The sequence below is a fragment of the Loxodonta africana genome, chromosome 19 (genome assembly GCF_030014295.1).
Source record: "Loxodonta africana isolate mLoxAfr1 chromosome 19, mLoxAfr1.hap2, whole genome shotgun sequence".
Taxonomy (NCBI): Eukaryota; Metazoa; Chordata; class Mammalia; order Proboscidea; family Elephantidae; genus Loxodonta; species Loxodonta africana.
This window is the reverse complement of record NC_087360.1, coordinates 4,872,278-4,899,912: the sequence shown is the minus strand read 5'-3', so window position 1 is coordinate 4,899,912 and position 27,635 is coordinate 4,872,278.

The following is a 27,635-nucleotide window of genomic DNA, read 5'->3' as shown; positions in this document are numbered from 1 at the left end:
CACAGAACAAACCAGTGCCTGGCAACCAGGGTGGATCATCAGTGGGGCCAGGGGAGGGGAGGCCAGGCTCAATGAAAACCTGCTGCCCAACCTGATTTGGTCAAGATAAACACAGACGATAACAGCAGTGTGGCATGTGGGGGTGTGTTATAGATATGAATATCTATCTGTTGAGCTTAGTACATCTATCATATCTGTCATCTATATCTATTGAGCTAAATCAATCAATCTATCATCTAGCTAGCTAGGTAGCTACATCTATTTTTCTGTTTATCTCTCTTCTCCCGCCTTCAGATTGAAAGAAGGCACTGGGGCTATGAAACCCTGTCTGATAAAATATAGAGCACCTTAGAAAGTAAGTAGAGGCAGTTTTGATGATCTTGTAGTGGTGGTTTTTGCTGTCTGATTAGCCCCTTTCGCTTTTGTTTCCTCTCACTGTCTTAGCTTTAGGACGAGTGGCTTTTATCCTCATCGTCTAGCTGAAATTCTTTGTTCACTGTAGGCACTCAAGCCACTCTTGTTCACACAGTATAATCCCATCCCCTGGCCACAGTGCTAGGGATGCAAATTGGTCCAAGAAGTGTGAGTTCCAGGACTTGGTGCAGGAATTACCAGATAAAGACACATATTTCCCTTCAGAGACTGATAATCTCATAGATAATAAGACCTAGAACCCTGAGTAGGACAGCATTGCAGAGGGCAGAGCTAATAGAAGAGAGAATACATACTGATGACCATGTTTGAATCTCTGAATCCAGTTGGAGTCAGATTCAAGGAAGGTCCACCCACCTATAGGGTAAATAAGAGTAAATATCTATTGTTGTTGGGTGCTGTTGAATTGATTCCAGCTCATACCGACCCTATAGAACAGGGCAGAACTGCTCCGCAGGGTTTCCTAGGCTGTAATCTCTATGGAAGTAGATCTCTAGGTCTTTCTCCTGTGGGGTGGCTAGTGGGTTGGAACTGCTGACCTTTTGGTTAGCAGCTGAACACTTGATCATTGCCCCACCAGGGCTCCTTGAGGAAGTATCTAGTAAAATCCTAAGGCTGATTAGATGTTTACTCTTTCAAGGATGAGTGACAGAACACACTCACACACACAGACACACATATACACACACACACAAACATAACATGCAGCTTATGAAAATTAGTATTTAGAGGGGGAAGAATGGATCCTGAGGAGGCAGAGAAGAGCCTATTTTTAATAAAGATTTACTAAAGGAGACAGACATAAATTTTAGACAGCACCTGCTGTGGTGGGCTGAAGCGAGACAGTCGTAATTCTTTTCGCTGAAGCGGTTATCCGGATTAGCTGTAAATATTGCCTTTGGCTGTCATCTGTCTTGAGAAACTGAAGGAATTAAGTACAGGAGGTGAGAGCGAGAAAGATGGACGAGCAAGCTAAGAGACTGTCCTCCAAGTCTTTGATCCCCAGACAGTGAAGATGGGGGTAACCGCTCACTGGGTCTGGCCCCCAAGGTGTACCTCCACCCCTCAGCAGCCCACTGTTCCACCAGCAAACAGCCTGCCTTACAGCCTTCATCTGCTCTACATGTTGATTTTCCAGTGATCATGCCTCTTACTGAGGCCAGTGGCCAGGCCCCCAGAAGCAGCCAGTTTGTCCACAAATCAGTAGATTCAGGGTACCCTCATGAGGAAGGGGTATGGAGTGCGCATGTCCAGGCTTGCTTCTGTGATGGGAGTCTGGGAACTTCATCGGTACCGAAATCTGCAGATAGTCTGGAGTCAGACAGGCAACTTGTCCTTTCCCACAATTGTACTTCTTATTCTAGAGAAGGAACCTAAGGCCAAGGAGTCCCTGGGTGGGCGCAAGCAGTTAACGTACTTGCTGCTAATTGAAAGGTTGCTGGTCTGAGTCTACCCAGTGGTACCTCATAAGAAAGGCCTGGCAATCTACTGAAACACCAGCCATTGAAAACCCTATGGAGCCTAGGTCTCCTGTGACACATGTGGGGTCAGCACGAGTCATAGTCAACTCAGGGGCAACTGGTTCCCAAAGTCAAAGTAGATTCAGTGTCTTAGCATCATTTTCTGCCATGTGATGTTGATGACAAAGAAAGATTTATTGATTAATGACCCTGTAAATATTTACTGTAGCAAAGCAGGGCACGGAAGAGGAGCCTTAAGCCAAAGCTGCATGGCTTCTAAGCTTTGCTTAGCTAGCTAGCGAACTTTGCTAGCGAGGTGGTTCATTTTGTCGTCTTGGAGTAATTAAACTTTTGAAATCAGCTATAAAATAAACTACATATCTGTATATATATATATATTTTACAAAAATTGGTAAAGATAACAGTATATAGCGTTTATATAGTATAACACTAATAATACATTGTTAATACAGTGTTATATACGTTGTTTTTGAAGGATTTTCAGCATAAATTTACTTCCCTGTGATTGTTCGATAATTTCCACATTCTGTTGGATCGCCTTTCCTTGGAGTGGGCACAGACATGACCCCTTCCAGTCGGCTGGCCAGGAGGCTGTCTTCCACATTTCTTGGCATAGACGAGTGAGCACCTCTAGCGCTGCAGCTGTTCCTTATATATAGTGTTAATGTAGCGTTAGAGCCCCTGGGTGGTGCCAGTGGTTAATGCCCCTGAAAGGTTGGAGGTTCAAGTCTACCCAGATGTGCCTCAGAAGAAGGGCCTGGTGATGTACTTCCGAAGAATCAGCCCCTGAAAACCCTGCGGAGCCCAGCTGTGCTCTGACACACGTGGGGGTGTGAGTCCGCGCCACGAGCCAACGCTACTAGCTGGTTAAGCAGTGTGGTGACACTTCATATAGTGTTAGTTTTATGTTATATATATGGTTGTATTATTTTTTGTGAAATAATAGTTTATATATATTTCCAAAAATAATGTAAAAATAGCATTATATACACATATGCATCTACGTATTGTATATCCAACATATATCACAAAAATTAATGGCCTCCAGAGGTTAGTTTCTGGTTATCCAGATGGCTTCTTCCTGCCCTTCCTGCCAAGTGCACCCCTCCTGTTCCGTTATCATTCCCATTGCTCTCTCTCTTCTCCCCAGATGCTGGCACAGAGCTCCATAGTAATTAGTAACCTGTCTGTCACGGTTATTATTATTTTTTTAATCCTTAGAAACGCAACCTCCTCTAACGGCTTTGAAGCCCTATTTTAATTTAGATACAAGCTCTTCCCATAGTCCTAATAGTCTAAAAAGAACCTCAGGCTGACTGTAATTACAGAGGGCTGGTGTTTTCCATCTGATTAGAATGCCATGTTCCTTACTCCTGCCAGACAGCACACATGAGCCTCACATTCACTTGGAATCTCCATCCCTTCCTCCCTCTCTCCTACCCCCACGGCACCTGCTCATCATGTAGGATTCCATGTATCACACTGGTGTATGTTTATTTAAGTGCCTGGGAACAACAGCACAAAAAACGGGAAGATATTGAAACAAATAAGTAAATATACATATACACATAGAGAGTATATGAAATATGTATATATATGTGTGTATATATATAGATATGAAATATATATACACACATGCTTAATATATGTCTAATGGGTTTATATATATATGTATAGATATATGTATTTTTTTATACATATAAAAAAATACATGTATGCGTATATATATATATATATATGTATATATAAAACCCCACGTGTCTGTCAGTTTGTCATACTATAGGGGCTTGTGTGTTGTGATGCTGGAAGCTATGCCACCGGTATTCAAACACCAGCAGGGTCACCCATGGTGGACAGGTTTCAGCTGAGCTTCCAGATTAAGACAGACTAGGAAGAAGGACCTCGCAGTCTACTTCTGAAAAGAATTGGCCAGTGAAAACCTTATGAATAGCCGTAGAACATTGTCTGATATAGTGCCAGAAGATGGGCCCCTCAGGTTGGGAGGCACTCAAAATACGACTGGGGAAGAGCTGCTTCCTCGAAGTAGATTTGACCTTAATGACATGGATAGAGTCAAGCTTTTGGGACCTTCATTTGCTAATGTGGTATGACTCAAAATGAGAAGAAAACAGCTGTAAACATCCATTAAAAATCAGAACTTGGAATGTATGAGGTATGAATCTAAGAAAATTGGAAATCATCTAAAATGCAATGGAAGGCATAAAGATCGATATCCTAGGCATTAGTGAGCTGAAATAGACTGGTATTGGTCATTTTAAATTGAACAATCATATGGTCTACTATGCCAGGAATGACAATTTGAAGAGGAATGACGTTGCATTCTTCATCAAAAAAAAAAAAAATTCAAGATCTATCCTGAAGTACAACGCTGTTAGTAATAGGATAATATCCATGCACCTACAAGGAAGACCAGTTAATACCACTGTTATTCAAATTTACGCACCAATCACTAAGGTCAAAGGTGAAGAAATTGAAGATTTTTACGAACTTCTGCAGTCTGAAATTGATCAAATATGCAATCAAGATGCACTGATAATTACTAGTGATTGGAGTGTGAAAGATGGAATTGAAGAAGGACCGGTAGTTGGAAAATATGGCCTTGGTGATAGAAACAATACCAGAAACCACGTGATTGAATTTTGCAAGACCGACGACTTCTTCATTGCAAGTATCTTTTTTCGCCAACATAAATGGGTTTTATACACATGGACCTCACCAAATGGAATATGCAGGAATCAAATCGACTACATCTGTGGAAAGAGATGATGGAAAAGCTCAATATCATTAGTCAGAACAAGGCCAGCGGCTAACTGCAGGTCAGACCATCAATTACTCATATGCAAGTTCAAATTAGAAGTGAAGAAAATTAGAGCAAGTAGAGAAGAGCCAAAGTATGACCTTGAGTATATCCCACTTGAATTTAAAGACCATCTCAAGAATAGATTTGATGCACTGAAAACTAATGATCGAAGACCAAAGGAGTTGTGGAATGACATCAAGGACGTCAAACATGAAGAAAGCAAGAGGTCATTACAAAGATAAGAGAGAAAGAAAAAACCAAAATGGATGTCAGAAGAGACTCTGCAACTTGCTCTTGAACATCAAGTAGCTAAAGGAAAAGGAGAAAATGATGAAGTAAAAGAGCTAAACTGAAGATTCCAAAGGGCAGCTTGAAAAGACAAAGTATTCTGATGACATGTGCAAAGAGCTGGAGATAGAAAACCAAAAAGGAAGAACATGGCGAGCATTTCTCAAGCTGAAAGAACTGAAGAAAAAATTCAAGCCTCCAGTTGCAATACTGAAGGATTCTACAGGGGAAAATATTAAACGATACAGGAAGCACCAAAAGAAGATGGAAGGAATAGATAGGGTCACCATTGCAGGAGGTAACACATGATCAGGAACCGATGGTATTAAAGGAAGAAGTCCAAGCTGCTTTGAAGGCAGTCGTGAAAAACAAGGCTCCGGGAATTGACGGAATACTAATTGAGATGTTTCAACAAACGGATGCGGTGCTGGAAGTGCTCACTCGTCTATGCCAAGAAGTTTGGAAGACAGCTACCTGGCCAACCAACTGGAAGAGATCCGTATTTATGCCTATTCCTGAGAAAGGTGATCCAATCGAATGCAGAAATTATCGAACAATATAATTAATATCACATGGAAGCAAAATTTTGCTTCAAATCATTCAAAAGTGGCTGTAGCAGTGTATCGACAGGGAACTGCCAGAAGTTCAAGCTGGAGATTGAAGAGGACGTGTAACCAGGGATATCATTGCTGATGTCAGATGGATCCTGGCTGATTTTTAATGGATGTTTACAGCTGTTTCTTCTCATTTTGAGTCATACCACATTAGCAAATGAAGGTCCCAAAAGCTTGACTCTATCCATGTCATTAAGGTCAAATCTACTTCGAGGAAGCAGCTCTTCCCCAGTCGTATTTTGAGTGCCTCCCAACCTGAGGGGCCCATCTTCTGGCACTATATCAGACAATGTTCTACGGCTATTCATAAGGTTTTCACTGGCCAATTCTTTTCAGAAGTAGACTGCGAGGTCCTTCTTCCTAGTCTGTCTTAATCTGGAAGCTCAGCTGAAACCTGTCCACCATGGGTGACCCTGCTGGTGTTTGAATACCGGTGGCATAGCTTCCAGCATCACAACACACGAGCTGAAAGCAGAGAGTACCTGAAGGATGTTTACCTGTGTTTTATTGACTCTGCAAAGGCATTCAACTGTGTGGATCATAACAAATTATGGATAACATTGTGAAGAATGGGAATTCCAGAACACTTAATTGTGCTCATGAGGAATCTGTACATGGATCAAGAGGCAGTCCTTTGAACAGAAAGAGGGGATACTGCATGGTTTAAAGTCAGGAAAGGTGTGCATCAGGGTTGTATCCTTTCACCATACCTATTCATGTGTACGCTGAGCAAGCAGTCTGAGAGGCTGGACTGTATGAAGAAGAATGAGGCATCAGGATTGGAGGAAGACTCATTAACAACCTGCAATATGTAGATGACACAACCTTGCTTGCTGAAAGTGAAGAGGACTGGAAGTACTTACTGATGAAGATCAAAGACCACAGCCTTCAGTATGGATTACACCTCAACATAAAGAAAACAAAAATCCTCACAACTGGACCCATAAGCAACATCATGGTAAACGGAGAAAAGACTGAAGTTGTCAAGGATGTCATTTTACTTGGATCCACAATCAACACTTATGGAAGCAGCAGTCAAGAAATCAAAAGACTCATGGCATTGGGCAAATCGGCTGCAAGAGAACTCTTTAAAGTATTAAAAACCAAGATGTCACTGTGAGGACTAAGGTATGCCTGACCCAAGCCATGGTGTTTTCCTTCGCCTCTTATGCATTCACAAGTTTTACAGTGAATAAGGAAGACCGAAGAAGAATTGACGCCTTTGAATTGTGGCGTTGGCAAAGAATGTTGAATATGCCATGGACTGCCAAAAGAACGAACAAATCTGTCTTGGAAGAAGTACAACCAGAATGCTCCTTGGAAGCTAGGATGACGAGACTTCTTCTCACATACTGTGGGCATATTGTCAGGCAGGATGAGTCCCTGGAGAAGGACACCATGCTTGGTACAGTAGAAGGTCAGCGAATAAGAGGAAGACCCTCAATGAGATGGATGGACACTGTGGCTGCAACAGTGGACTCAAGCATACCAACTGTGAAGATGGCTCAGGACTGGGCAGTTTTCTGTTCTTTTGTACATAGGATTGCTGTGAGTCAGAACTGACTTGATGGCACCTAACCACACCCATGGCAATGGTTGCCTACTTTCCGCCACAAAAAGGACATTAAAGTTATTCTGCGGAGACCAAAGAATATGCTCCAGACATATCCAAGGCACGATAATTTGTCTCTATTCCCATGGAGCAACAGAGGAAAACAGGAGAGTCAAGAACAGGAAGAGGATATGGAATGTGAGGTTAATTGCCTCCATAAACAACTGCCGCTCCATGAACAGTTGCCACAAGACCAGAACTGGCTGGTGCCTGGCTGCCATTACTGAACATTTTGACCAAAGATTCTATAGAAGAGTCCTGATCAAAAGAGGCAAAATACAGAATCTTAAAGTCTCATGGACTCCAGACTTTCTGGAGTCATGGAGCCTGGACGAACCCCTGAAACTATTGCCCTGAGATAATCTTTAAATCTTAAGCCAAAAATATTCCCTAAAGTCTTCTTAAAACCGAACAGTAGTTAAATTAACTAGTAAAGAATGTCTGCCTTGAGCATTGTGCTCTTTCAGGATCTATCTATATGGGATAGACAACAGCAACGTGAAAGATTAGGTAGGAAACTTAGGGACAGTGAGTTTATGTTAATGGGGGAGAAACAACTCAGGAAAGAATGGTGAGAATGGTTGCACAACTCAAAGAATGTGATCAATGTCACTGAATTGTACATGTAGAAACTGTTTAATAGGTATATGTTTTGGTGTGTATATTCTCAACAACAACAAAAAAAATTAAAACAGAACAAAACAAAACAAAAAAACCCTTTTGGGACATTGATATATACTGACTGGTACTTCATTCACTATGAATTTCCTTGGGAGTCAGGTAGTGGGATCAATTATCAGATGAGTTTTCCTTCAACCAAAGCAATTCTGGGGGCACATTAATAACCAGGCTCCTTTGGGAAGGATCTCAGTTGAAACATCCTGTTGCTGAACCCTTCTTCGTAGTCCGTAAAGTAAGAATACACTTTCTAGAGTTGAACTGGGGAGACGGTAAGGTAGTAGTTAAGCACACAGGCTCTGAAGGTGGACTTCTGTGTAGCTGTGGGTCCTTGGGCAGATAGCTTTGCTTTTCAGTGTTCTGGTGTCCTTAGCTGTACAGAGATGATAAAACCAAAAACTAAACCCAGTGCTGTGGAGTCGATTCCGACTCACAGTGATGATAACCAAACCAAACCAAACCCGTTTCTGTTGATTCGATTCCGACTCCTAGCGGTCCTACAGTGAGGGCAGTCAGGGGGGATTCATAGGATGACTGTGTGGATCACCTGAGCCAGTATGTGCAGAATTCTTACAGTGAGGGTTGATGCATTGCATGTGGTCAGTAAACGTTTCCTCTTACTAAATTATATGTACACGTGAAAAACAGACCTTTGTGGCCAGAGTATGAGGCGTGGTCTCCTCCCGATGCTGCTTGTTGAGAACTCACCGATCTAGACATGCGTGTGTTTCAAAGCAGGGTGCCAGCAATCATGGCGAAGTGAGCAGCGAGCTAGTGAACCACTTTCTTCCGATGAAGTGTTGGGAGTTGAGAAAAATGCTCTCCTCTTTTGAAAATCAAGTTGGGAGCTTATAATTTTAAAAAAATAGTCATTATATAAACTATTCTTTTTGAGCATTAGCTTTGGAATAATAATGCCTTGATTTTAAGAATTGTCAGTTTTCCATGCTGTTGACATAAGTCGCGTCCTTTGCTGTTAGGCAGGCAGTGTGACGCCGAGGTTAAAGCCTTGGCCTTGGGAGCTGGGAAGTTGCATTGGAAATTCACATCCACCACTTACGCGGAGAAATCACAGGCCGAATGTACACCCGCTCTCAGCCTGAGGTTCCTCACCTGTGACACGGGAACACAAATAGCACCTGCCTCACAGAGTGGTCCCCTCTTCCGCTCCACACACCCCAGCCCTCCCACAACGCAGTGCAGTCGATTCTGACTCATAGTGACCCTATAGGACAGAGGAGAACTGCCCCATAGAGTTTCCAAGGAGCGCCTGGTGGATTCGAACTGCTGACCCTTTGGTTAGCAGCCGTAGCACTTAACTACTACGCCACCGGGGTTTCCACCCCAGCCCTAGGCAACCGCTAATCTCTTTTTTGTCTCTATAGATTTTTTCTGTCTCTATGAATTTACCTATTGTAGACATTTCAGATAAATGGACTCGTACAATATGTGGCCTTCTGTGTCTGAATTCTTTCACTCAATATAATGTTTTCAAGGTTCAGCCATGTTGTAGCACGTGTCAAAACTTCGTTCCTTTTCGTGACTGGATAGCATTTCTTTGTATGAATAGACCACATCTTTTGTATCCATTCATCTGTTGTTGAACAGTGGGTTGTTTCCAGTTTTAGGCTATAATGAATAGTACCGCACTGAACATGTGTGCGCAAGGTTTGTGCACATCTGCTTTCATTTCTTTTGGGCACATACCCAGGAGTAGAAGGCTTTGTTAGATTTTATTTAAATTTACTTGGTCTGTTCAGAAAGCTTTTCTTTTTCTCCTTCTCCCAGAGAGGACCGCAGGGTCACAGGACATTCGTGTGGCCAGTTGTTTAAACGTGTGACCCAGGCCAGGCCCCTCTGACCCTTCTCTGGAACTTCACAGTGGCAGTAGGGGGAGAAGCAACCACACCTCTGCAGTCAGGGGGCTGGAAGGAGGGAGGTGGGCTCCTGGGGGTCAGGTACCCCATGGTGAAGGCCTTCCTGCTGTGGGAAAATCGGGACACACAGAACCAACCAGGGTTGGGCTTGGCCTGCAGAGAGAAGACAGCTGTGTTCTCCATTCCTATCCCCTGGGCGCTGGTCCCTGTAGCTCCTCCCCCAGCTAGAGAGAGTCCCTGGTTTCCTCTCAGAAATATTTGCTCAAAACCATCTCTTTGGCTCTTAGCTGGTTCTGGCTGTGTTTCTGTCACTTGCATCTGAAAAAATCCGGGCAGCAGAATGAAGTTCACCCAACATGTTCTGAGTGTCAGCAACTTTCAAGGAGGCGCGTAAACTGATTGTGATGGTCAGAAAATGGACAGACACAACCCGTACTCCAGGAGCCTCCAGTGTGCTGTCCACACCTTCAAAGCCTTTTCCTGACCCTTTCCGGGATGTGGAACTTGATGAAGCCCCTAACTCCACTGCTGGTAAGTGGTGGAACCAGGACCTGGCTCATTCTCCCTGCGGACATAATCCCCTAACCTGATGTCTTCAAAAGAAAACCAAAAACAAAAGGAGTCCTTGAGACAGAAGTGTAGTAAGACTCAGGAGATAATAACACATGGCTGGTGTTTGCATAAATTCAACACGTCTTAAGGAAAGTTTCCTACACATTCAGCCTAGAGGAAAACATTCTGTTCAAAGGAAAAATCAAAAAGAGTAAATGAGAGCATTTGTGAAAATGCTCTTACTTTAAAAGAAAGGTGTTAAGCAAGCTGAGGCGTATCACAATTGTATTCCCTGGATGGCGAGATCATACACTCATTTACAGATCTGCTATGAAGGGAGGAGTGAGGGAAGGAAGGAGGCTGTGTAGTAGTTCCGTGGTTGGAACAGCCTCTGGGACAGGATCCTACACACAGTGTGTCCCTCACTCCTCTGAGATGCATCCGTGGGGTCACCTCCCCTTCCCAGCTGATAACTTGAGCCAGTCCAGGGTTTTTCACTGCATTATTAAGTAAAAAAGAGTCCAGTGGTCCCATGTAAACGAAAACAGCCCATTGGAGCTCTTAATTAAAATTCTAAACATGATTGAGCGTCAACTGTGGTCCTGGTGAGGAGCTTGGATGTTATTCTGAGCATCACTGGAGGAGTTTGCAAGGGAGCGGCATGGTATGATTTATGCTTTATAAAGATTACTGTGGCTGCTCCATGGAGACCAGACTGTGGGATAAATGAGTGAGCAGGCTGACATCTTGAAAGCCTTGGGAGGCAGGTTAGAGACACGGTCTTAACTCAAGTCCTGAGGATGCATGAACTCTGCTTCCGCTCCCCTTCTGAAGCCAACCTCATAGGACCCTCCTGAGATGGATGTGATTAATCCCCACTACACGTAAACACACTAGTCAGTTCTGTAGGATTTAAGATCAGGCCTCTCGATAGGAAGAATTCCAGGACACATTTCCAATTCTGCAGCCATCAATTTCACAGCCAAGTCAAATTACTTTTTCGGGTGTGAAAGAACGATCTGGTCCAGAAGCTAATTTGTGAAACCATGAACTGTACCCACATGCAAGATTTGTATTGAAACTCATGTGAATGGTTCTTAATGTGCACCTGGAAAAAATCCACCACTCATTGACTAAAAAAGGGAGTATTTTTTAAATTGAAATCCAAAGAAATATATTTATTTTTATATTCTTTTGGATCTTGGTTGAAAGCAGAGAATACCAGAAAGATGTTTACCTGTGTTTTATTGACTATACAAAGGCATTCAACTGTGTGGATCATAACAAATTATGGATAACATTGTGAAGAATGGGAAATCCAGAACACTTAACTGTGCTCATGAGGAACCTGTGCATAGACCAAGAGGCAGTCTTTCCAACAGAACAAGGGGATACTGCCTAGTTTAAAATCAGGAAGAGTGTATGTCAGGGTTGTATCCTTTCACCATACCTATTCAATCTGTATGCTGAGCAAATAATCCGAGAAGCTGGACTATATGAAGAAGAACAGCGCATCCAGATTGGAGGAAGACTCATTAACAACCTGTGTTATGCAGATGACACAACCTTGCTTGCTGAAACTGAAGGGGACTTGAAGCACTTACTGATGAAGATCAAAGACCACAGCCTTCAGTATGGATTGCACCTCAGCATAAAGGAAACAAAAGTCCTCACAACTGGACCAATAAGCAACATCATAATAAACGGAGAAAAGATTGAAGTTGTCAACAATTTCATTTTATTTGGATCCGCCGTCAACACCCATGGCAGCAGCAGTTAAGAAATCAAAGACTTATTGTGTTGGGCAAATCAGCTGCAAAAGACCTCTTTAAAGTGTTGAAAAGCAAATATGTCACCTTGAAGGCTAAAGTGCGCCAGACCCAAGCTATGGTGTGTTCAATTGTCTGACATGCACGTGAAAGCTAGACAATGAATAAGGAAGATCAAGAAGAATTGATGCCTTTGAATTGTGATGTTGGCGAAGAATGTTGAATATACCATGGACTGCCAGAAGAATGAATAAATCTATCTTGGAAGGAAGTACAGCAAGAATGCTCCTTGGAAGCAAGGGTGATGAGACTATGTCTCACATACTTTGGACATGTTGTCAGGAGGGATCAGTCTCTGGAGAAGGACATCATGCTTGGTAAAGTAGACCGTCAGGGAAAAATATAGGGTCAGTGAAAAAGAGGAAGACCCTCAATGAGATGGATTGACACAGTGGCTGTGACAATGGGCTCAAGCTAACAACGATTGTGAGGATGGTGCAGGACCGGGCAGTGTTTTGTTCAGTTGTACATAGGGTCACTATGAGTCGGAACCAACTCTATGGCACCTAACAACGACAACATTATGTTAGCCAATAAGAAAAAAAAACAGCATTTATTTAGTAAATAGAGCTGACCCAGTGTAAGAAGCTGTGGTCAGTATTAAATCAGTCCTGCACTTTAGGTCTGACTAATCATCCTGGGACACCTCCCTACACACCGACCTTTTGTTACTACGGAGTCCCAAAGTAGCTCCCCAGGTGAACTTCCTAATCTCTGGACTTGATTCCCTCCTGGTTTCTGCATGTCTCATTAATTAATGAATCGGCTTTCAGAGAACTCTGCCTTTTTGAGCGCACACTCCTTGGACAAGCCCCCAGAGAGAGGAGCCTGCAGCCCTTTCCCAGTTTGGTGTTTGAATGTTCCTGGCATTTCACGTTATAGTCTTCTGTCAGCGTTTTCCTAAATGTGTTCTTCTAGGTGCAGGCAGTCGCCTGCTTAAATAGCTCAAAAGCTGCTACCAGAAAACACCTAATTCCGGCAGGTGCACAGTGCCGAGCCCGGCAGGGAAATGTTAGCACGGCAGAATCAGTTTATAGCCCGCTCGTACAAGGCTCTGCTGCTCGCTGGCAAATTGGCACTTGTAAGTGGATATTTAGAGCAAAACAAAAATATCTAATAACTAGGCAGTCTTCTAAATTTGCCTCATGGAATTATCACCTGGGGGCCATCAGATGTTTCTAAATTGGAATCAGGTAGCCTGACTGAATGAGGAGCCTTGGATTGAGGGGCTGCTAGTAGATCCCAGAGGACTATTTTCCTTGAACAAAAATAAGCCATAGGGAGAAGGCAAATATTTGAAGAAGTAGTATTGTAATCTAATTTAAAGAGTGTCTAAATATTTTAATGTGGATTTGGGTCAATATTTAGCTGGTTATATTTTAGTTTTTTTACTATTATAAGGTTTAAACATGTGAAATTGCGGGTATTTGACCATTTTAACCTATAAAATGGCACATGTCATATGGCTAAACAAAGTAAAAAAAACAAAGTAGATGGGTATAATTTATATTCTCCAGACTTCTTGGGGAGGAGACCTGGTGGCACAACAGTTAGAGCACTTGGCTGCCAACTAAAAGGCCAGCGGTTCAAAACCACTAGCCACTCTACTGGAGAAAAGACCTGGCGAACTGCTCACGTAAAGATTACAGCCTAGGAAACCTTACTGGACAGTCCTACTCTCTCCTTGTGGAGTCGCTCTGAGTCAGAATCAACTCGACAGCGTACAACCACAACAGACTTTTTAGGATGACTTATTAAGAAATGGCTATTGTTATAAATCTTGGATCATTTTCATAATAGTGCTTACAGTAAACTAGAGTAAGTTAAAGTACTTGAGCACCACGGTTTTACACAAATAACACATACCTTTTACATTTGTTTGCCAACTGTGCCCTCCCCAAGGAGATATTTTTGTAAGCGCCGTTATGCCAGTGTTTTGTTTTTACATATTGCATTGGCACAAGATAATTGAACATAATGGAGCAGATTTTGATTAAATAAATTTGTTTCATCACAATTTATAATGTTTTTACTTTTCCTTCAGAAAGCTGACATTTCATGTGGTACACCCTAATGTATTACAGCATTCATACTGGCACTCTACGAAGGTTCCGAATCTCCTCTGTGCAGACACAGTCACTCTATTGGGATGGATAGGACAGATACAAACCCTTTGCAAATCTCTAAAAGCGGGAAGGAGGGAGCCCTGGCAGCACAGTGGTTAAAAGTGCTTGACTGGTAACTGAAAGGTCAGCGATGCGAACACACTACGTGAAAGATGTGGCAGTCTTCTTCTGTAAAGGTTACCCATTGCCATCGCCATCGAGTCGATTCCGAGTCATAACGCCTATAGGACAGAGTAGAACTGCCCTGCAGTGTTTGCAAGGCTGTGATCTTTACGAAAGCAGACTGCCACATCTTTCTCCCAAGGAGCAGCTGGTGGGTTTGAACTGTTGATCTTTCCGTTAACAGCCGAGTGCTTAACCACTGCCCCACCAGGGCTCCTATGTAAAGGTTACAGCCTGGGAAAGCCTATGGGCAGTTCTCCTCTGTCCTATAGGGTTTCTGTGAGTCGGCAGTGATGGGTTTGGTTGATAAGGCAGGAGGCAGAGCTAGGTCTTCGGGAGGGTTATCACTAAGCACCAGGCGGAAGGGGGGAGCTCTGAGGCGTTTCTTTGATGCTGCCCCCTCCACTGGTACAGGCAGTTCTGTGAATACAGTTCTCTTTTGCCCCAAACCACTTTGTACTCCCGAAGAGTAACTGCATCCCCCAGGTCTCATGAGTGAGCCCCTCACCAACGACCATAGACCATTTCTTTAGAGACGAAAAAATGCTTTTTCTTCTCCCTAGATTACCTCTTTATTAATGCAAACAGAAACCACCCAGAAAACAAACACTCCCTCTAAATTAAACACGGGCATGCAGTACACATAGACTGAGCAAGGCATTAAAGCCTAGCATGTTGATCAAAGCAATCAAACATGCAAAATAGGAAATAAATACCCAGGAGCAGGTGCCATCATGAGAACAAATTCCCAGGTAGCAGCTGGGGCTGGTTGGAGAGAAACAGGAATCCCGCAGGGAGTAGCAGCAAGCTTGAGGGAGACTGTGGGCATTGGGCAAAATGCCCTTGCTCTGCTTTGAGGGTGGACTCTTAGCCTTGCAAAATGTATCTTTATAAATCATTTAAGGAACAGGCTTCTTAGAAATGCATCCTATTGGGGATAAATTGTTTGGCTGTTTTGTTTTTTTTTCCCCCTCAAACCAAAGGCAGAAGTCTGGTCTGATCTACGGTGATGTGAATACTTTTGTGTTTACCGCAGTCGTTGATAAGGACGGACCTACAGACCCTGAACCCAACTCTCAGCTGCAGCGGTGGACAAGCTGGGCCTGAAATCCACGGGCAGAGCTCTTGTGTCCTCCCCATGACCTCATCTGGGCTCCGTGGTCCTGCTCCGCAAGATAACATTTGAAGCATCTTTATTTGTAGTTTAGGTCACTGCTGTTATCACCTACCTCTGGCGTGTCAGACCCCAAGTGATGGCAGACCCACACACGAGGGGATCGGACCGTTGTGCCCACAGGGCTTGTGTTGGGTGATTTTCAGAAGGAAGCCGCCAGGCCTCTCTTCCCATGTGTTGGAATACTCACCCCTATATATGTGGAGGAAACCCTGGTGGCATGGTGGTTAAGTGCTACGGCTACTAACCAAACGGTCGGCAGTTCAGATCCACCAGGTGCTCCTTGGAAATTCTCGGGAGCAGTTCTACTCTGTTCTGTAGGGTTGCTATGAGTCAGAATTGACTCGATGGCAGTGGGTTGGCAATGGGTTTATATATGTGGATTGTAATTGTGGTCGGAAATAGACTTTTCTTAGTTATGTTCATGAAGTCCTATCAGTATAGGGTGTGTCCTAAATCTAATCACTCCCGAGTCATGTTAAGGAGCAGCACACACAGAAGCAAGCAAGCACAAACGGGGAAAGATAGATGCCACGTGGAGCTCGCCAAGGAACTGAGGAACCCAGGGGCTAGAGAAGCCGAGACAGGAAACTGCCCCAGAGCCAACAGAGAGGGTTCTCCTAGACCAGTTGCCTGAATTCAAACTTCTAGCCGCCTAAACTGTCAGAAAAGAATTTCTGTTCTTTAAAGCTACCCACTTGTGCTATTTCTAGAAAACTACAATAAATGTATTTCTGGTCCAGTAGTGTCACTGTTGGAGCCCTGGTAGCACAGTGGTTAAGAGCATGGCTGCTAATCAGAAGGTTGGTACTTCAAATCCACCAGGTGTTCCTTGGAAACCCTGTGGGGCAGTTCTGCTCTGTCTTATAGGGCCCCTATGAGTTGGAATCGACTCAATGGTGACAGGTTTGGTTTGGTTTCGTTTTTTTAAGTTCACTGCTAAGTACATATGCGACAGAAATAAGTGACTGTGTTCACCAAAAGCAGTGTGCCAGGATGCTCGTAGCTGCACTACTTATACTAATGAGAAACTGTGAACTGCTCAGTGCTCATCAAGAGTAGAGTGGATACTCAGTATGAAGTCACTCCTGAGGTTCAGCCTTCAACCAAAGATTAGACAGGCCCACAAAACAAAACGAGACCAAATGGGCACACCAGCCCGGGGGCGAGGACAAGAAGGCAGAAGGGGACAGGTAAGTAACAGGGAACCCAGCATCGAGAAGGGGAGCGTGTTGACCCGTCGCGGCATTGGCAACCAATGTCACAAAACAATGTGTGTATTGATTGTTTCATGAGAAACTAATTTGCCCTTTAAACCTTCATCTAGAGCACACACACACACACACACACACACACACACACACACACAAAGGAGTAGAATGGATAAACTATAATAAATCATGCTACACCTCAGTGGAAATGAACAACACGCAGCTACACTGTACAACAGAAATCATTCTCACACATAGAACTTTGAATGGCACAAGCCAGACACAAAGTGTACCTGCCGTGCGATCCCAGTTCCACAGTGCGTACAAACGGGCAGTGCTGACTGGGCAGGCGGCACTGAGCAGCGTGCGGCGAGAGGTGCCTGCCCTCGGGGAGGGAAGTGCCTGCGCTTGGGGAGGGAAGTGCCTGGGTGGGACACCACAGGGCTTGGGGGACGGGGAGGCGGTGGAATGGTGTTCTGTAGGGACGGGGCTGTGTTCGTTTAGGGAAACCTAGTATATGTGATTTTCCGTATCTGCATTGTTTCAGTGATAAGTTTTTTAAGTTTGATTTTCTCTTACCTCGGTAGTCCTGCCTTCCTCAAACTTTGTTTAGTATTTGTGTATGTATTTCTTCTTATTGTGGTAAAAAATATATATAACAGCGTTTGCCAAGTCGACATGTTTTACGTGCACAGTTCAGGGGCATCGGTTACACTCATCATGCTGTGTGACCGTCACCAGCTGTAGTTGTTGTCGCAGCTGCCGTGGAGTCTCCCCCTGACTCGTGGTGACCCCACACGTGACAGAACCAAACACTGTCTGGTCCTGCACCATCCCCGTGATCGGTTGTGAATCTGTCCATCGTGATCCGTAGGGTTTTCATTGGCCAATTTCAGAAGTAGATTGCCAGGCCTTTCTTCCTCATCACCAGTATCCATTGCCAAATTTTCCTTCACCATAAGCAGAAACTCACTGCTTCCTCAACAACGGCTCCTCATCTTCCCCTGCTTCCCCTCTCCCCACCCCATAACCACTAATAAACTTTGGTCTGTTTTTTTTTTTTTTTCTCTATACACTTGCGTATTCTAGATATTTTAGATAAGTGGGATCGTATAATATTTGTCCTTTTATGACTGACTTTTTTTTTTATTTCCCTTCTTGACAAGCCAGTGATGTCTAAAACAGTTGTTTTGTTAATTTTTAGTGTTCTTGGAAAGTGCCTTTTCCTGTTGTGATAAACTAGCATCTTCTTAGAGTCACTTATTGCCCTTTTGTTACAGTGAACACAAATGGGCCAAAGAAGAAAGAACTCTTCGGCCTGGAAGATGGAGGGGTTTTTCTCCTGTTGTCAGGCTGTCCTGGTGCTCTCGTGTCCGGAGTGAGGCTCCATCACCTGGCAGGAGCGCAGGGACCCGTGGCCTACAGGTGAGGACAGGCCCGACCATGACTCTGAGCCAGTGCCCAGCCAGCGCTCCTTCTTGAAGGGCCTTGGCTCCAGTCAGGCTTGGGGTCCCAGCCTGCCGAGTTTCAGGTGGTGCAGTCGGGGACAGAAACCTCAGCTGGGTCTGTGTGGGCGAGGAGGGCAGGGTAGGAAACTCCTGAGAGCGGGCGCATGCAGAGCTCCAGAGTTGGGCAAGTGGTAGAAACTTCCCATTACAAGCCTTACACATTCTGCAAAACTTTTGAGCCAGAAATTTTAGGAAACCATCCTAAAAAATAATTCGAAAAGTAATCAATTACAGTATGTAAAAAAAAAAAAAAAGGGCAAATGGTAGAAACTTCCCATTTTGCAAAACTTTTGAGCCAGAGATTTTAGGAAACTATCCTAAAAAATAATTAGAAAAGTAATCAATTACAGTATGTAGAAGGATATTTATCACACTAATATAATGGTGACATGTAGGAAACAACTTAAATGCCCAGTGACAGGAAGTAGTTAAATAGAATGCGGTCTGGCCACCCAACGGAATACAACGAGGACATTCAAAAGTCACGCTGCGAGAACATGCATGATGACCGGGGAAAATGGTGACTGCGTACAGTTGAAACTAAAGCAAGCTACGGTACAACATGAACAGCGTGCTCTTAAAGAAGATCTATAGCAAATTTAACATATTTTTTAATTAAATAGAAAATATGATTAATTGTTGCAATTATCAGTTGCCACTGAGTGGGCTCTGACTTGTGGCAACCCCACGCACGGCAGAACAAACCGCTGCTCCGTCGTGCACCACCTTCACAGTCATTGGTATGCTCGAGTCTATCGTTGTGGCCACTGTGTGTTTGAGTGCCTTCCAACCCAGGGGCTGATCTTCCACCATCTTCCAGCACTACACCGGACAATATTCCGTTGTGATCAGTAGGGTTTTTATTGTCTGATTTTTGGAAATTGATAACCAGGCCTTTCTTCCGTCGCCTTCTGTCAGTCTGTTGTACTGTGGTGGCTTGGGTGTTGCTGTGATGCTGGAAGCTAGGCCACTAGTATTTCAAATACCAGCAGGGTCACCCATAGTGGACAAGTTTCAGCAGAGCTTCCAAACTAAAACAGAGTAGGAAGAGTGTTCTTAATACATCACATTAATTCTTGCTTTAACCTTAAAATTTTACTGTTGTTGTTGTTGTTAGGTGCCATCTAGTCAGTTCCAACTCATAGTGACCCTATGCACAACAGTACGAAACACTGTCCGGTTCTGCGCCATCCTCACAATCGTTACGCTTGAGCCCATTGTTGCAGCCACAGCGTCAATCCATCTCGTTGAGGGTCTTCCTCTTTTTCACTGACCTTCTACTTCACCAAGCATGATGTACTTCTCGAAAGATTGATCCCTCCTGATACCATGTCCAAAGTATGTAAGATGCAGTCTCACCATCCTTGCTTCTAACGAATGTTCTGGCTGTACTTCTTCGAAGACAGATTTGTTCAGTCTTCTGGCAGTCCATGGTGTATTCAGCACTCTTTGCCAACACCACAGTTCAAAGGCATCAGTTCTTCTTCAGTCTTCCTTATCCACTGTCCATCTTTTGCATGCATATGAGGTGATTAAAAAGACCGTTGCCTGGGTCAGGTGCACCTTAGTCCTCAAGGTGACATCTTTGCTTTCTAACCATTTAAAGAGGTCTTTTGCAGCAGATTTGCCCAATGCAATGCGTCTTTTGATTTCTTGGCCACTGTTTCCATGGGTAGTGATTGTGGATGCAAGTAAAATGAAATCCTTGATAACTCCAGTCTTTTTTTCCATTTTTCATTGTCTTAGGCTCGGTTCTCTAGAGAAGCAAAACCAGTGAAGCGTATAAATATATACAGAGAGAGATTTATATTAAGGAAGTGGCTCACTCGATTGTAGAAGCTGGAATGTCCCAAGTCCATGGGTCAGGATAGAGGCTTCTCCTGATTCACGTAGATGCAGGGGCTGGCAAACCCACGATCAGCAGGTCAGAGACAGGGCTCTTGCTCACAGGCTGTGAATATCTACGAATCCCAAGATCGGCGGGTAAGCTGCTAGCTCAAGTCCCAAGAACTGGAGATCAGACAAACAGGAGGCAGCTGCAGGATGCAGAGCAGGCAAAAGCCAGAACGTCCACTTACCTTCAGATGCAGGCCACACACTCAGGGAAACTCCCTTTCAGCTGATTGGCTATTCACAGTAGATCCCATCATGGGGGTGATCACATATAAACCCTGAGAATCATGGCCCAACCAAGTTGACACACAGTCTTAAACATCACAATGGGGATGTTGCTTATTGGACCAGTTCTGAGGATTTTTGTTTTCTTCATAAAAAAAAAAAAAAAATTTTTTTTTTTTCATACTGAGGTGTAATCCATACTGAATGCTCTTGTCCTTGATCTTCATCAGTAAGTACTTCAGGTCCTCTTCACTTTCAGCAAGCAAGGTTGTATCATCTCTATAAACGCTGGTTGTTAATGAGTCTTCCTCCAATCCTGATGCCCCATTCTTCTTCATATAGTCCAGCTTCTCGGATTATTTGCTCAGCATACATATTGAATAAGTATGATGAAAGGATACAACCCTGATGCACACCTTTCCTGACTTTAAACCATGTGGTATCCCCTTTTTCATTTTGAATGACTGCATCTTGATCTATGTACATGTTCCTCATGAGCACAATTAACTGTTCTGGAATTACTGTTCTTCACAATGTTATTGATAATTTGTTATGATCCATACAGTCAAATGCCTTTGCATAGTCAATAAAACACAGGTAAACATCTTTCTGGTATTCTCTGCTTTCAGCCAGGATCCATCTGACATGAGCAGTGACATCCCTGGTTCCATGTCCTCTTCTGAATCCAGCTTGAATTTCTAACAATTTCCTGTTGATACGCTGCTGTAAAAAAAAACTTTTAAATGAACTTCAGCAAAATTTTACTTGTGTGTGATATTAAAGATATTGTTCAATAATTCCCACATTCAGTCACATCACCTTTCTTGGGAATAGGCATTCATATAGATCTCTTCCAGTCAGTTGGCCAGATAGCTCTCTTCCAAACTTTTTGGCATAGATGAGTGAGCACTTCTAGCACTGCATCCATTTGTTGAAACATCTCAAGTGTTATTCCATCAATTCCTGGAGCCTTGTTTTTTGCCAGAGCCTCAGGACAGCTTAGCCTTCTTCCTTCAGTAAGATTGGTTCCTGATTGTATGCTACCTCCTGAAATAGTTGAATGCCCACCAATTCTGTTTTGGTATAGTGACTCTGTATTCCTCCCATCTTCTTTTGATGGTTCCTGTGTTTTTTAATATTTTCCCAATAGAATCCTTCAGTATTGCAACTTGAGGCTTGAATTTTTTCCTCAGTTATTTTGGCTTGAGAAATGCTGAGTGTGTTCTTCCCCTTTGGTTTTCTATCTCCAACTCTTGGCACGTGTCGTTATCATACTTTACTTTGTCTTCTGAAGCCACCCTTTGAAATCTTCTGTTCAATTCTTTTACTTCATCATTTCTTCCTTTTGCTTTAGCTACTTGACATACAAGAGCAAGTTTCAGAGTCTCTTCAGACATCCGTTTTGGTCTTTTCTTTCTTTCCTATCTTTTTAATGACCTCTTGCTTTCGTCATGTATAATATCCTTAACATCATTCCACAACTCTTCTGGCCTTTGGTCGTTAGCGTTCAATGAGTGAAATCTGTCTTGAGATGGTCTCTAAATTCAGTGGAATATACTCAAGGTCATACTTCGGCTCTTGTCGACTTGTTCTAATTTTCTTCAATTTCAGCTGGAACCTGCATATGAGCAGTTGATCGTCTTTTCTGCAGTCAGTCCCTGTCCTTGTTCTGACTGATGATATTGAGCTTTTCCATTGTCTCTTTCCACAGATGTAGTCACTTTGATTCCTGTGTATTCCATTTGGTGAGGTCCATGTGTATAAAACCCATTTATGTTGGTGAAAAAGGTATTTGCAGTGGGGAAGCCGTTGGTCTTGCAAAATTCAATCATGCAATCTCTGGCATCATTTCTATCACCAAGGCCATATTTTCCAACTACCAATCCTTCTTTGTTTCTGACTTTCACATTTCAATCACTGGTAATTATTAATGCATCCTGATTGTATGTTCGATCAATGTCAGATTGCAACAGCTGATAAAAATCTTCAATATCTTCATCTTTGGCCTTAGTGGTTGGTGTGTAAATTTGAATAATAGTCATATTAACTGGTCTTCCTTGTAGGCATATGGATATTATCTTATCATTGACAGACTTGTACTTCAGGATTGATCTTGAAATGTTCTTTTTGACCGTGAATGCAATGCCATTCCTCTTCAAGAGGTCATTCCTGGCACAATAGATCATATGATTGTCCAATTCAAAATGGCCAATACCAGTCCATTTCAGCTCACTAATGCCTAGAATATTGATCTTTATGAGTCCCATTTCATTTTTGATGATTTCCAATTTTCTTAGATTCATACTTTGTACATTCCACATTCTGATTATTAATGGATGTTTGCAGCTGTTTCTTCTCATTTTGAGTTGTGCTACATCAGCAAATGAAGGACCTGAGAATCCACATACCTTACGCTAATTTTAACCCCCTATTTATTCCCTTTATGTGATGAAAAGGGACCTAATGTCACGAAAGAGGACCATACACTTTTAGGTGCTTCTGGTGAGTTTCCAGGCATGAATGAATGTTAGGGATTACAGTTGAGATACGCTATTGGGCACAGCTCAAGATAAGTTGCCTTTGTAAATGTATACTGACCCTGTTTTGCCATTGTGACACCCCACAATACTAGGATTGTGACAGCTCACATATTATCCTAATCAACTATTAGACTTTTATGTTATTTATAATCTGTAATATAAATTGGTTTTGGTGTCATGCTATTGCTTAACTGTGCCTCATTAGCACAGAATTCCATAGGCAACTTTTAGCACTCAGCTGCTAAGTGAAAGGTTGGCAGTTTGAACCCACCCAGTGGCTCCATGGGAGGAAAGGCCTGACACTCTCCTTCCCTAGAGTTGACCAAAAAACAAAACAAAATCCATTGCTGGCAAGTCTGTTCTGACTCACAACGAATATAGGACAAAGCAGAACTGCCCCATGGCATTTCTAAGGCTATAAATCTTTATGGAAGCAGACTGCCATGTATTTCTGCCACAGAGCAGCTGGTGGGTGCAAACCGCCAACCTTTTGGTTGGCAGCTGAGCACTTAACCACTGTGCCACCAGGGCTCCTTCCCTGAAGATTACAGCCTAAAAAACCCTATGGGGCAGTTGTACGCTGTGTAACTGTAGTACAGTATCAAAACCAGGAAAATCGTTTTTGCGAAAATGGCAGTTCTGCCACTTCTACCTGAGTGACCACGGACACCTGAATTATCGTCTTTTAACCCCACTTCCGCCGCCAGTACCAAAAGGGATTTTGACAGGATCTCCTTCTTAAAATTGCTGCAGTAAGTAAATTAGATAATATCATACCTGTAAAGCTCTTAGTATTGGTGATTGAAACAATTCCTGTAAGTGCTTAATAATGTTAATTCTTACAATTATTGACATTATAAGGTTTAGAGTGATACTTTGCTTGTGTTTTGAGACAGGCCATACTTGCAGATGGAGATGCTATCCGTTAGAACACAGACAGTTTTGTATATAGCTCACTGGCAATTTTGATCAAGAATATAGGCTACTACTTGTTGATGTCCGGCCTCTTGTCAGTTTGGTGGAAGCCATACTCACTGCTGTCAAGTCGATTTCCACTCATAGTGAGCGACCTGTAGGAGAAAGCAGAACTGTCCCGTAGAGTTCCCAAGGCTGTACTCTTTACAGAAACAGACTGCCACATCTTTCTCCCACAGAGCAGCTGGTGAGTTCCAGCTCCCAACCTTGTGGTTAGCAGCCGAGCTCTTAACCACTGCACTACCAGGGCTCTTGATGGAAGACGTAATGAATTGAAAACCATATTCAGTCCTGGCTGTTGAATCCTTGGTGTCTTGGAGCGATTGTTGAAGTTGGTCCTCAGTAGGAGTATTTCGTTTAGGGTTCTTGGTTGCAAAGATGCTGCCTAAGCATATGAAGGGGCTTCTTGGAAAATGTCCAGTGTGGACTTCTGCTTCTACCCAAAAGAGTTACAAGGACCAGATTTAGCCTGTCGGAAGCAATGAAAGGAAACAACAAGAAGAGAAGACAAAAGATCTGAAACAAGAATTTACAAGACACTAGAAATCAGGCAACAAAGGACAGTGATCCCTGAGAGATGAGAAACAAATGAGGGGAGGCCTGTGGTTGCTTGTTTCCCACCTCGCCAGAATTTCCCAACTGCTGGGCAGGGAGGGGGAACCCAGGCAGGGCCTGGCGCCTCCCTGAGTTGAAGAGATGCACCTAAGAGCTGGGAGTTTGGAGGATAAGGGAACAGAGGAAAGAGAGCTGTCCAGAAACAGAGAGCCCCAGAGATGTGCAGAGAGCCCCCACAAGTGCTCGGCTGAGTACTGATTAACATGTGTATGGGGAATCTATCTGAAGCCAGGGAAAGAACCACCAGAAAGAATTAGAGGTAACAGGACCTGGCACAGCAGTGCTGGGAAGAGGGCCCATTTCCACTAGCCAGACTAGAAAACCTCAAGATCCACAGTACCTTGGGTAGAGTACTCAGAAGGGTCTTCCCTCAGTCATGGGAAATAATTACCTCCAAACTCAGCACTGTTCCCCTTCAGCCTGACACATTTTAAAGGCACAGCCAAAAAGGATCAAGCTGTTTCTAAGTAACTTAACTGCATCCTAGAACAAAGCTCAAGAATATTTATGAGCATACAGAAATGTCCAGCAGCCAACAAGGTAGAATTTACCATGCCTGGCATACAATCAAAGATTCTTAGGCATGTAAAGAAGCGGGAACACATGACCCCTAGAGCGATCATTCAACCAAGCCAAGCAAGAATTGACATAGCTGTTGGAGTTAACAGGTAAGAATTTTATAATAGTTATTATGACTGTACTCCCTACATTCCAAAAGTTGACTGTCTTTTCATAATCGTGAAAAGTAGATTAATTAGTAGTATGAATAGATCATACTTTTTAATAGCACAAAATCCTGGGATGTTTGTTTTGTTGGGTGTGGCTTTATAAATACAAGCTTGAGCTGTCAAACTATGGCTCCCAGGCTCCCACGGTCTATCATTTCTTTCCCCCTAAAGCGGGTGATGTTTTTCTATTTTTAAATATTTTGGCTTTTCTGAACTTAGAGCTTTCCAAAAGAGTTTCCTGCTGATGTTAAATTCAGCTCTCTGCCCCGAAATAAATTACACTTCGCGGAAAATAACACCTGAAACAATTGATTCAAGCTGGTGTATCACCATGGAAAAATCAAAGGAGATCCAGGGTAAAAGTGAACTAAAGTAGCAAAGGCATTTGTATTAAAAATACTCAATTTTCCAAGTAATCCAGGAGTCAAAGACAGGAGCGGATAAAGCTTTCAGACAACCGAGGCTGCCTATGACAGCCGTTTCCGTCATCACTCTTGTTACATCCTCAAGGTTACTCTGATGAATCTACGTTAAAGTCTGAGGTTGTTTACAGTTATGACCATGTGCTCTATCAGCTAACTTATGGGAATGAAAAGAAATTACTCGAGGACGTATTTTTATTCTGGTTTGCCTGGTACTCTTTGTTGTAAATGCTAATGCAACTGTCCGAATTTCAGGACTGCAACTGATCAGATAAAATCCAGAAGATTTGGAAAATGCCAAACTTTAAAAATATTATAATGCCAGGGCTAATTCTATATTTCCACAGAATAGATACAGTACGTATTGTTTTTTTGATGTATTTCTGCACTCAGTCCAAGAGAATGCTAAATCAAATACAATTGTTTTGGGTTAGTTTCTATTTCAAATACTGTCAAAGTAAGAAATAGGTCTTACTGAATTTTATAGTCTTCCTTCACTCTTTGAACTTAAGGCTGTGTCCTAAGCCCAAGTAATTCTTGAATTAAATTGATTGAATATATTTGACCTACAAATAGGAAGGCAAAATGGTGAGACATCTTCGAGTTAATTCATTTCAGTAAATGGAGAGTCTGACTCTTTTACTTGGAGAGATTGAAATAATAAGCTCAGGTACTTCTGCGTGATGAATTAGCTTTTGTCAGACCAGTCCTCCCTTTGAAAGTGCATCATGGAGGATATGAACAAAGCAAACGAAGTTTTAGCCATCAGTACATCAAATCAAAGAGAGTTACACACAGATGGTGCTTATGGATATATATACGTATTTTTATGGATACTTTTTATTAGCACTTTTAAAATATTTGCTCTTTGCTGATAAATTCCCAAAGAAAACACATAATGTATTTCAAAAAAAGTCCCTTCTTACTTTATTTGGGGGAAAACAAGCAAATATATCAAGAAACCCATTTCAGTCTGTTTTCTCAGTAAGTTTCAAAAGGCTTCCACTTTTGATCTAAATGTTGTCACTTGTATTCTCCAAGCGCACAGATTGACAACCAACGACTTTCAAATCCTACCCAGTTAATACTAAAGACAGCCCGGCTGCTTCCACTGTCACGCTTGCCCCCATTACTTTATCCCGGGCACTGAATCATCTAGGTAAGAAAGCAAAATACAGTTTTCTTCTCCAGGAAATATTCACAGTGGAGCCAGAGGGCTATGTCTTGAGAACATTGTTAGCTAAATATATGACACAGCCCTCATGCTTCAAGTCAGTATTTTACCTGTTCATGTTTTTTCCTTGCTGACTAATAGGTCACACCAAGAATCCCTTAGCAGCTTCACTTCTGACCTTTCAAGGTGCTTCTTTCATCCCGAATAATCCCCTTGGCCATCTTCGAAGAACTTTTTAGTGCTGCCGGTCCTGGTCCCGTGGCATCCATTCTGTTTGGGGGTTTCACAGGGAAGCTCCCCAGGTGCTACTCTGACATTAAAGAAGCAAACTGCCATTTATGTGGAGGATATGTCAAAAACCTACCGTGGTTAAGATGGTTTTCATGGGAGCTGATAAACTAAATACCATTAGGGCAAAGTCAGCCCATGACCTTTGACATTATCCCTAGAGGGGCAAACATTTTTTTAGAATAAGCTTCTATTTTAGAATAAGTTTAGGTTTAGAGGAAAGTTATGAAGATAGAACACAGAAATCCCATATGCTCCATACACAGTTTCCCCTATTGCTAACATCTTGCGTTTCTGTGGTACGTTTGTCAAAATTAATGAACCCAGGTTGATGATGCGTCATTATTAACTAAAGTCCGTACTTTATTCTGATTTCCTTGGTTTTCACCTAACATCCTTTTTCTGTCCCC